At 40.7% G+C, this 11,761-nt stretch overlaps 2 long non-coding RNA genes across 4 annotated transcripts in view; both read left to right on the top strand.

The window, feature by feature from the left end:
- Nucleotides 1-2,256, top strand: LOC135284144 (uncharacterized). The gene is made up of 2 exons (XR_010349630.1): nt 1-148; nt 450-2,256. It is a non-coding gene; the product is annotated as an uncharacterized LOC135284144 (long non-coding RNA).
- Nucleotides 1-11,761, top strand: part of LOC135284106 (uncharacterized) — a 28,782-nt gene that overhangs the window by 593 nt on the left and 16,428 nt on the right. For 2 of the 3 annotated variants that reach the window (XR_010349615.1, XR_010349612.1), the window contains exons 2-5: nt 6,452-6,580; nt 7,285-7,483; nt 9,771-9,917; nt 10,240-10,822. This is a non-coding gene — a long non-coding RNA (uncharacterized LOC135284106). The remainder of the gene's footprint in view (nt 1-6,451; nt 6,581-7,284; nt 7,484-9,770; nt 9,918-10,239; nt 10,823-11,761) is intronic. The other variant, XR_010349613.1, reaches the window with a different exon arrangement.

Below are 11,761 nucleotides of genomic sequence, written 5' to 3'. Positions count from 1 at the left end.
GCCTCGCCCGGGGCCGGGCAGCGCGGCGGAGCCGGGCCCGGCCCGGCCGCTGCCTCTCGGCTTGCCCGGCAGCGCGGCTCCGCATTCACGAGCCCTGAATCAGGCCGGCCGCGCTCGGGCGGGATTTCCTAGTGCCGGTTCGCAAAAGGTTGTTATTTACCTTCTGGTTACGGATATTCGGGCTTGGAAATGGCGTGGTTGCGCTTTTTGTGTTTTTTAAAGGAGCCTACTAGGTTACCCATTCAAAATATTGAAAACATTTCATTTGTATCTTCTTTTTGTTCAGTCTGGCTCAACTGTGCACCACTGCTTAAAAGTAGTAGAAAATCTTTGTACAATTTCAGGGTAGAGAAAAGTGCACATTCACCAGACCACTTATAATCTGTGGGGTTTTTTTGTTTTTGTTTTTGTTTTTGTTTTTTTTTTTTTCTTATGTTTCTTTGTATAAGCATCTTCTCCAGATGAAGGACATGCCATCCATCCGGCAGCACTTCACTTATTTCTCCCTTCGGGACGTAGGCTGAGATGTCCTGCCTCCGGAATGACCAAGACTGAGTTCACCCAGTGTTGTCCCATGCAGTGTTTATCCTCTACACACAGAGCTGTGACTTTAGAGATTACATTTTGAAGTTTTGTGCAAGTGTGTGTAGCTGCTCTGGAAGCTGAACTAGCTTGGGCATATTCCTTTATTTTTGGATGCATGAAGTTTCTGGGATATGCTTTTGTGATGACAAAGAAATGCCACATCCTGAGATGTCTTCCCCACCCCAATCCAAGCCCTAGGTGGAGAGCAGTTGGCTCCATAAAACAGGACTCATCTGTGTTTCTGCAATACCATTCTGTACATAAATAGGTTTGTGACGCTTTCAATATGCATTAATAGCTGCTTGGCTTTGAAGTCATGGCTTCTAAAGGAAGAAGAAGCAAAAGTTTGCATTCTTTCTTGTGCTCTGTCTTCATCCCTATGCCTCTTGTAGCTGGATGCATCTTGAACTCTTAAGTAGGAGATGTGGGATTGAATCCCCATTAGGCTGAAGAAGGCACTAAGCCTAGCCTCCCCTCTCTTCTGAGTGCATTACCCCATCACTTATCCAATGATATATTGTTTCCTCTAGACCTATTTTAAAAATGAACCTTGTATCCCATCCTTTTATTTTCAGGAAAAGACATTTCTGGAAGTGCTGCCGACAGGACCCGGTTTGGGTGTGTTTTGGAAAGGAATGGGGTTCATACTTGTGTCTAAGTGTAGAGGCTTTCTTCTTGGGGTTGCCTGCTGGAGATCATATGTCAAATTCATGTCACAGTCTGGCCCTAAATCTGTTAAGACTACCCTGCAGAGGGAGAAGTCTGAGTGGGTGGAAAACAGGGTTGGTTTATGATTCAGAACAAGAAATGTGATTGTCCTTATCTTACAGAAAGGAAGTACAAATAATACTTGGTCATAAACATTTTCGGAGTTATTATCCAGCTGCATAGTTAATCTGTGTGAACTCCAGCAGTACTGGATTTTACTAATGATTACATACCATGTGCAGTCACTGTTTCTTGCTTGTAAATCCCATTTCTTTTCACCTGCACATTCCTTATAACATTTTATTGAAATTTAGTCAGTTTTGACAAAAAAATCCAAATTTAGCTTTCACAACTGGGTATAGATCCACTGAGTAGATTTTTTGTGTGCCTTTTCCTAAATCCTAATTATTTAAATTAAAATGGCTGTTTAAATTATTTTTGCTGTGTTCAGGCAAGATGTGCTCCAGTGCCATGCGGGATTGCTTTTGTACTGTTCATTCATGTACTGTTTGAATCTTTAAAGAACTGGATTTTTTAAAAGATTAGAGTCAGGATTGCATTTTCAAGTTTCCACGCAAAAGCATGGAATTTATGTTTGTGTTGAACTGCTTTTTAACAGCATTTTTTGTGTAAGTAATTGCATCTTGGCATGTTACAAGGTAAACTAATGATGCAGCTTCCAGTCCACCAAAGTCCACAAGTAGACAGAAGTATATTGATTCACTGTGTGTAGGAAAGTCTGTCTATACAACCACAAGGACTAAAAACTGCTCTTAAATGGCTGTAAAAAGCTCTTTCCCCTTCATGTTCTTATGCTTATGGCAGTCTAATGTAAAGAGGCATTGTCACAGAACTACGAAACCAGTTGCTATCAATTTGAGATTATGAAAAATAGTTGATGTTTTAGTTCCACATATAGTGATTTGCATATTATATATAGAAATTAAAATATATTTTCTGAAATGCTGTAATTCTTCTCCAGGTGACCAACCATTAGAAAAATGAAGTAAGTTATGAAAATCTGTCACTCATCTGTCAGTCAACTCTAATAAAAGATAAATCAGTATTTTGAAAAAATGTATACATCATAGTGGCTATGAAAATTACACGGTGGTCCTATGCAGCAAGGTTCAGACTGCCTTTTGTGAGACATGTCATGATACTTCTGGAAGAGCTGAATATTAGTAAGGATACTAGAATAATAGGTGAAAGTAATGTCAGTTCAGAATTCATGGTCCTTAACACCTTATCTGAGTATGTTATCAGAAGCACTTCAGGAAGAGATGGAATCTCATGTCCTGTGTTACAGTGTGCACAAGGGTGGTCTGCCAAAGTGGTCAAAGAGATGGAAAATACAAACCAAATAAATGATAGTAGCCCTATTCTCCTGTAGCTCTGTTTATGCACAAGCAGATTTTCCCAAGCCAGAGTGGAGCTAAGCAAGGTTTTCCGGACAGGATCTGCTTTTTTCTTCCAGTTACTTTCTTGTTCTGGATGAAGTTTCCCCCATTAGTCATCTGTGTTTCTTTTAGATTTGCAAAGCTGCTATTTCTTAAGATGGAATACAACTCTCCTGATCCTATAGTTAGTTACACATCAAAAATAGAAAGCCTGGAGCTGATCATGCAACACAGGCTTTTTGTTTATGGATGAAATAATTTAACATGCTCCTGGAAATTGCATGCAGGATTCTGATCTCATACTGATACAAACTCTGGAGTCATTCCCCTTTAACCAGTGAAATTAAATAGGCATAAAACTGCTTTGCATAAGATGAGCGATAAGGAAAGCCTTTAGCATCATTTGTGTAGTGTATTTACTCAGTGGTAACAGAACTTCAGGGACCTATGCATATTATGAATTAGTGGGCAAATACCACCACATTGTTGAGGTTTCTTGGGAGGCAGTGCAACAGTTGTAGTTCTTTTAACAAGCAGGGCCAGGCTTGTGAATGCATGCTGCCCCTTCTTGCATCATTACACTAAGGGAAAAACAAATTGAAATTTCTCACTTCATCCAGTTAAACTGAGCTTGGGATGTGTGCTGAGGAGAGGAAGTGAAGATAAATGTGCCACCTGTTTACTCCACCTAGGACTGGTTACCAAACCAGTCCCTGGAGCAGCTCAGAGCTGCTCTCAGCAGTGTTTTCTGGCTGGCTCATAATGCTGTGGTGGTACCCTGGACATGGCCTCTTCCTGCAGAAGTGTCTTCTGTGCCCAGAGCTGTGGGATGAAAGGCATTGACCTGTCTGCTTTGGCTCTCAGGGTACCCTTTAAAGCAGGGAATCCTTTGCTGGCTGCTCAGGGGTGTTTGAGGGTCCCTTCACACAGGCACCACACAGCTGGAGGCGTGGAGCCAGGGACCTTCCTGGAGTAAACTGATGTTAGGGAGGTCAGGCTGAGGCTTCTCACCTGTTCTCCTAACATTGTTTCCATGTTCCTAAGCTCACCAGCACTTCATTTTTGACTTGGTGGCACTGCTGTTCTCTAGCAATACAGTATAAGGTGCCAAGGGCCAATTTTCATTTTATTTACTTTGAGACATTCCTTTTAGACGTGTGAGGGTGCAGCAAAGGTAAAAATGCAGAATCTCAGCATAGCATAGAGGAAGATCCTTACCTGAGATGGTGCAGGAGGCGAGGTGGGTAGAGAGAGGCATGGCAGAGCAAAGCCAGGTTACCCAATGGGAAAATGCCTCCAGAAGTCAATGTTCTGCTCTTGGCATAGGTGAACCAGCAGGAAAAATGGGTTGCATGGATTGTCCTCAGAAGAGAGTGTGAAAGTCTCAGAGGTACAAACTAGGAACATGATATTGTTGGAGATGAGGGATGAGTAAATATCACTGGTTGTTTATGACAGAATTGCCCAGGGAAAGCAGTTAATAAACTGCACAACAATACTTTTCCCCTGTGCCCTTCCAGCTTCATGGCATAGAAGAGGACCAGCTCAGCTGGTTGCAGAGGGCAGGAGAAGGATGTGCCAAGTGCTGCCACTGCAGGGTGCACACAGACCTGTGCCATTGGTACTGCTGGTACCACAGGCCTCTTCTCACTCTGTCAGCACTCAGGACTTGGTGCAGTAACCTTTGCTCATAACGTGTTGGCCTCTCATCTTATCTCTCACTGGGCAGCAGTAGGTATCCATTGTTTCATGAACTATCTGTGCTTTCAGGAAGTCACTTTTTCCCTCAGTTGCAGTTTGTTTGCCTTTTGGGGACTGTTTGTTTTATTGAGCAAAATCCTGGCTAAAAATCCAATAGAAGGCAAAGGATAATTAGGCAAAAGACAATGGTGGCTTTATTTTGTGATGACTAAATTCAGGAAGCAGAAGCATGGAGACATTAAAATATGATTGTATAAAAAACCACTGTAGTGGTGTGAAATGGCATAAAAATGCTGCTGCAAAAGGACTGAGTTTATAGATTTTATAAGCACTCTGAGTTTATTTATTTGTAACAAAAAGGATTTATCAGTGTTACAATGTTACTACTTTAGTCCTACATAATTAGGACTTACCTAATGACTGTTAGTAGGATGGTGAAGACTCTTTGTATGTAAGTATAGGCATCATTATGGGAATCAGAAGTAACTTGTGTATTTTTAGTTAGTTTCAGTTTCCTTAAAATAGCAGGGTCTTATTCTAATGACTTCTGTTGTTACTTACAGTAACTACTGGAGTTATAAGGCTGAGAGGGAGCTCTTCAGCTACGAATCACTGGCAGACCTATAATCCTTTTACTGACTGTGTATCATTCCAAAACTGTCTCCAGGCATCCAAGTGCCTCTGGTGTTCACAAATTAATTTAATTTCAGTACTAACAGAACATTTTAAAAATAAACACAAAACTTATGAGTCAGATACACTGCCACATTCTAGCTTCTTTATGGAATGTACAGTACATGGACATTTTTACTCTTTTAAATGATAAATGGAAAGCTATTATTGGGGTTTTTCTTTTAGATAAGAAATGCTCATAGAGCTTCTAGAAACCTTCAGGTGGTCTGAGCCATACTTCTTCATCTTTAGACACTCTGTTTCTGTTCCCATATTAATTAAAAGGAAAAATGAAATTATCACAGTTATTTTTTGTACTGAAAGAATGTTTATTTAATTATAAAATTGAAATTGTTCATAGAGAGTTGTTTTATTGTTCTTATGTATAGGTGATTTTAGGGATATTGGTACCTGCAGTGTAATTTTCTTGAGTGAAGTTTACAACATTTTATATCCTGGAGGACTCTAAGGGTCTCAATTGACATGAATGATTCATGATATATCAGCATTTCTCTCTCTTGTTTTTGGTTTGTTTTTTTTTTTTTTTTAATTTGAGTAAGCAGAAATAAATGCTCTCTAACACTGAACTTTACATTTTGAGTTTGCCTGTCCTCTGCGATGATAAACTCTCAAGGGACAGTCAGGTATTTTCAGGAGCTGGATGCCCCTTACAGAACATGAACCTTCCTTCAATGCTTGATTTTCTTATTTTTGAGAAATGCTGCCTGCTTATGTGCTCAGATCCTCCAAAAGCCAGTCCTGATAGTGATGCCAAGTTCCACACAGTAACTCTTTCTGAGCTATCAAGTCCTGAAGCTACATCAGAAATTAACATGACACATGAAAACAATACCTTTATTTCAGGGAATTACTGTGAATATATTTCTGCAGGACTATCTCAGCTATTTGGTTCCTATTGAACCTCACCTCAGATTCTTTCACAATGTTTTTGTAAGTATAAGTATTTGATCAAGTAGGTTTTGATTCACAGGAAAGCATACAGGTTTGCAGGTTTTTTTTTTTTCTTTTCTTTCTTTCATAAATCCTAAACCAGTTAAGCTGCATTCCTGTTGGCCTGACGTCCTTCATGAAGAAATAAGTGTTACATGCAGTGTGAATGCATAGAAAACAATCTGTGGTTCTGCTGGCAGGTTTAGCTTACACATCCTCAAGGAAGGTGAGGTGGTTTGTGCTATCCTCGTGTTGAGTCAAACTCTGCTAAGATATGGTTTAGACTATAAAAAATAAGTTAAAAACTATGTCACTTTCCCTCCATGATTTTTAACATGATAACCACAATAATATTTTATTTCATTCACAGTTGCTGATGATTTCTTGTATTCATTAGTGTCTGGCTTTGTGCTTTGTTTCCTGACATCTTTCAGGATGGACATATTTGTGCACATGTAGAGAGTGTTTTCATCCACTACAGTGAATAACTCCTGACAGTGGAGTGAGGAGTTCTCAGATGTGCTGGATGAAGGGAGAGAAAGGGATGGTGAATTGTCTACCAAGTAAGTTTTGGAAATTGATTTACAAGGCAGTAATTAAAAAAATAAAATCAAACAAACTTTAAACAGTACACTACCTACACCTTTAAACAAAATTATTTTTCTACCCTGCAATTTGATTTGGAATGGGACCTTATGTTCACATATCCTTCAGAGTGTTTACAGTCTGTAGCAGTGCATTTCAAATACTTGAATAGCCTTGCCTTTTGCTGCCTACCAGGAGTTTTGTGGAGCTATTTAAGTAGCTTAAATTTTAATCCACAGGTGTTTGGAAGAAGGATAAATCAGTGGTCAAAAGCACAGCTCATTATTTTTACATAATAGCAAAAGAATAAATAGGTCAGTATTCTGTGCATTACTAATAGGATAGTGTAATTGCTGTGTAGTTAGTGTTTATGGGGTATTTCAAGATGTAATTTTTTGTACAGGACTAATGTGTTCATACATCTCTACATCTAGCTATACTCAAAAAGAAATGCTTAACCTCACGTGAAGTCTTTTGGGGTTTCTGGTGCACAGTGAAAGAAACCAGGCTGGGATTCAGCTGATCAAGTGCCTGTGTGTATCTCCAGTTAGCTGGCTAGACCCTCCACTACAAACAATAATGCAATAACATCATTTGATGAACAATTTGTTTTGTACTTTAGTAGGTATCTGGATATAGATCATAGGAATCACTTGTGTCTGCTTTGTCCTTGGTTTTGCAGAAAATGTATTTCTGCTTCTTCAGGTCCTGAGAAAGTTGTGTCTCTCCTGCTAACATGGACTTGCAGAAAGCTCTGGTATTCCTGAGCTATTGAAGTTTCTTGTTGGACTTACTGACAACATTTTAGATTTTCTCTGACAAACTTTAAAGTCTTTTCAAGACCTAGAAATTAGTGAGAAATAAATCCATCAGTTCACATGGTAAGCATCTGCCAACTCTGTATTCACATTTTTCTACAAAGTTTTACTTAATCTTCTACTGACTGACCGATCATCATTGTGACTCCTTCCACACTCCACACAGTAGAGTGTTCCATGCACTCCATGAATGTTGTGGGAAACTGATACAAAGACTTCTATTGTATGAAGTTGGGAAAATTAGCATCTCTTACTAGACAATTTACTGCTCAGAAGTTAAGAAGACAGTAAAACTTGCAGCATCTAGTAAGAGAAAAAAAAAATGAACAGGGGATTCATCGCTGAAATCTGCTTTCAAAAAGATATTACTTATACTTTTTAGGACTCTTTAGCTTTGAACTATATCAAAGCTAAAGATATAGTCCATATCAATATGGACTATATCAATAAAACCAAAGTAATGATAGACATCCGGCCACTTTTTAAAAGCTGTTTGTTTTGCAAAACACATAAGTAAAGAAAAATATGACAAAAAAGAGGACATGTAATGAAATTGCATCATTTGAGGTCGTGGCTCGGCAGATACATCCATGATGTACTGCCTCATACCAATGAGAAGCTACAGTTCTTGACTCCCCCAGCATCTGCAGGTCTGCACTTGATGAAGCACAGGACCTGGGTGGGATTTAAGCACAGCTCTGGCACTGGGGATGCTGAGGTACAGCACTCACAAGGGTTTTAGGCACTCAAAATGCACACGTTCACGTCCCTGCCCAGCACACCCAGATCTGTGCTCAGCCAGGCTGCTGCTGCTGTCTGCAGAATGCAGTGATGTGACTTCCTGGTCCCACCCACCCCAAAATCAATTGAAACTTTTCCTCCCTATGTTGAAAGATCAGCATGGAGCAACCTTTCCAGGCCAGGAGTGGGTAGGGCCCAGAGCTTTAGCTGGGTGCACTCCACACAGCAGGTAGGCAGAAATTCTTTTACAATTTGCTGTTCTCTCTTGCCACAAAAGCATAAAAGAAACACGGATTAAGCCACTACTTTGATCTTGCTCATTATTTTTTCCCCATGTTGAGGAGTTTATGGATGATTTTAACAAATAAGAAGGAGGGAAAAAAAAAGAAATAGCAGTTTATGGCTTCTATACCCATGAAAACCTATTAAATCAAGACAATCTAGAGCAATGCTTTCCAAATAACCATGTTAATCCCTCTCTCTGTGACACATTTACTATTTTTGTCATCACACATGGTGCCAAATTGTATCTCAATAACCATTTCAGCCAGCTGAACTACAATTGCAAGGTACTTTTTAAGACTGTATGTAAAACTACATAGAGATGCCTATATATTCTTGTGGCTGTGGTCAAGAATGTGCCAATCTATTACTCTAGGTGCTTTTTTATTAAAAAAAAAGTTATTAAAAGCAGTGAGAGAAGTATAAAGAAAGAAATGGATCAGCTGAATGCCCATGTGAGACTGTTTGAAATGCTTGAGGAAAATATATTCTAATGGGATGTATTGATTCTGTGATCATTTTTATTAGAGTTAGTTTCTAAAACATTATATTTACCATAGATATCTGTGCCTTATTTATGTTATGAGCCTTGGGAGAACAGGATGATAATGCTTGTACTGAGTGGCATTCCTCAGAATACAGAAGATGAGAAATTCCAGGTTGTCCAGGAAGCATACTGAAGTATTCTTGCTATCTTAGTCAGTGTTCTTGTTTTCACTGCACATCTACAACTATCTTTGTCAGGTTGGTGTGGCTGAACAGGGAGATTGGTGGAGCTCCAATATGAAAAGGTGATATAGAGGAGATGAAAGCAGGGACTGGCTACAGTGGAATAATTTAGAAACATTACCTGAGTTAGTAGGAGTAGCCTTGGGAGATACAAAGCCTAAATGCAGTTGAGACTTACGTGAGAAGCACAACAAGAGTTCATACTAACTTCCAATGCTTTGTTAGTATGAAAAGGCTGAGGAGGGAATATGTGGAGCCACTGCCGAATGGAGGAAGTGATGTAGTGACAGCAGACCCTGATAAAATGGAGGCATTCTAAGGGTTTATTTGCTGTCTCTATCACCAAACTATCCCATGCATCTGTGCTTAGGGAAAGGGTCCAAAGAGAACCACCAGCAGTGGATGAGTGTTTAGCTGGGGGTTACTTGAGACAGTTTGACAACAAAACACCATGGGAGCAGACAGACCACATCCAAGGTGCCAAAAAACCCAAGATTAGGTGGCTCTGCAGGGCCACTCTATCACCTGAGAAGGGTTATGGAGATCATGGAAGGTTCCTTAATAACTGGTAATAGGTAAATGTTGCACATTTCTTCAGGAAGGCCAAAGACAATCTGAGAAGCTATAAACTGATCAGCATTGCTTTGGTCCCTGTGAAACATAAAGGATTGGATCTCCTTGGAGCACATGTCTGGGCATATGAAGGAGAAAGTGATCAAAAACAATCAGCATGGATCTACCAAATGTAAGTCATATCTGACTGCCTGATTGTATTTATGTTCCATGACTGGATTTGGGGAGAAGTGGCTATCATCTACCTCAAATTTAGCAAGGCTTTTGACATTGTCTCCAGCAACATTCTTATACCCCAGCTGGATGTTATGGTCTGTATGGCCAAAAATTCATTGAATTGGCCCAGAGGAGAATGGTTAAATGAGTTGCTCTCTACCCAGACAACATTTCCCTGTTTACCTAGTAGAGTGCCACAGGGATCTAGAGACTGGAACAGTTCTGTTTAATATCTTTACCAGGTGCTTTGAAGAGTTCATAAAATCCACTTTCCTCAGATTTGCAGATGATACCAAATTGGAGGGAACAGTGAATATGCTGTGGGCAGTGCTATCATACAGAAGAACCTAGGCAGGCTGGAGGAATGGGCCAAGAGGAACCTTATGAAATTCAGCAAGGACAAGTGCAAGGTTCCTGTCACCTGGGAATGCTGAGCCCTTGCACCAATACATGCTGGGGGTGATTGGTTTTCCTGCAAGGGCTCTGGAGAGTCATGGCAGACAGCACACAGCCTGTGCATCAGGAGCGTGCCCTGGCAGCAAAGAAGGCAATGGCCTCCTGACTGTGCTGGAGAGAGCACAGCCAGGAGCTTGTGGGAAGGGATTATGCTCCTGCTCAGCACCTGTCAGACCACATCCAGGCACTGTGTCCTTTTGAGCCCCTCCAGGAAATGCAGTGAGAAATTGGAGCCAAGTTTAGCTGAGACTCCCCAGAATGGCTGGAGTCAGAGCCAGGTGAGGAGGATGTAAAGGAACTGGATTTATGCAGCCTGGAGAAGAGGCGGCTTCAGGTGAACCCAATAGCAGCTGCCAGCACCTGTGAGGGTGTCTTCAAGAAGACAAATCCAGGCTCTTCTCAGTGGTAAGTTAAGTGGTGGAAGGACAAGAAACAGCAAGCATAAATTGAAACAAGAACATTAGGCCTGGGAATAATGGAAAGAAAAACATGTGAAAAAGTAATATTGGGATTGGGTAAAATGGTTTAGGTGCCACACATTAACAGACCATAAATCATAAATAGTCAGGCACCATTTCCTGTGCTCCTGGCTCCATCCACCTAATGTATAAAATATACTTTACGCACCACAGTGAATTTCCATTGGCTAGCAGTGGAAACCTTTGATGTAACCTAAATTCTTAGTTATAGCAAGCATATTTTTTTCTGCAAAATGTGGCTATATTTCAGTTAGTTTAGTCTCAAGCCTGTGTCCACAAGGCATGGGGCAGGCACCTGCCTGCCAGGTTTCCTCTGTGGTATAGACTTTTTTATTTGGCCTAGCCTATAAGTTCAGCTTATTGGCAGAATTTATTAACTGGGACTAGTGCTGCAGGAATGAGCTGCACAAGCACCTGCTCACACTTATGCCTGGCTGGCTGGAACATTGGACATCTCCTTCCTGTGCTCCTCTGCTGTCCCTCTTCTCTAGTTAGCAAAGGAACTGCCATCTGCTTGTTTCAGCTGGCATAGCTCTGCCCAATGTTCCAATAATACATAGTGGGTAAAAGGGTTGGCTTTGTTTATTTTTTTTTCTATTTAAGAAAGGATGAAGTTGGTGTAGTAGTAGAGGATGAGGATGGAAGAACAGGGCAGTCCCAGCCTTTCTATTGCAGAAATCCAGCACAGGTTCCTCACTCACTTCATCACTCCGCCATGGAGCCAGAGGCTGTGATAGTCATTCCTTCCTGTACATGGAGCATGGTCCAGGATTACTCATAACTCACAGTCACCAAAAAAAAACCCCTAAAGTTTCAATTTAGACATGTATTTCCTGATTTTGAATGACTTCGAGAGCAGCTGGTC

This window comes from Passer domesticus, chromosome 1 (assembly GCF_036417665.1).
Source record: "Passer domesticus isolate bPasDom1 chromosome 1, bPasDom1.hap1, whole genome shotgun sequence".
Taxonomy (NCBI): Eukaryota; Metazoa; Chordata; class Aves; order Passeriformes; family Passeridae; genus Passer; species Passer domesticus.
The sequence above is the reverse complement of the archived record's forward strand: the minus strand, read 5'-3'. Positions and strand labels throughout refer to the sequence as shown.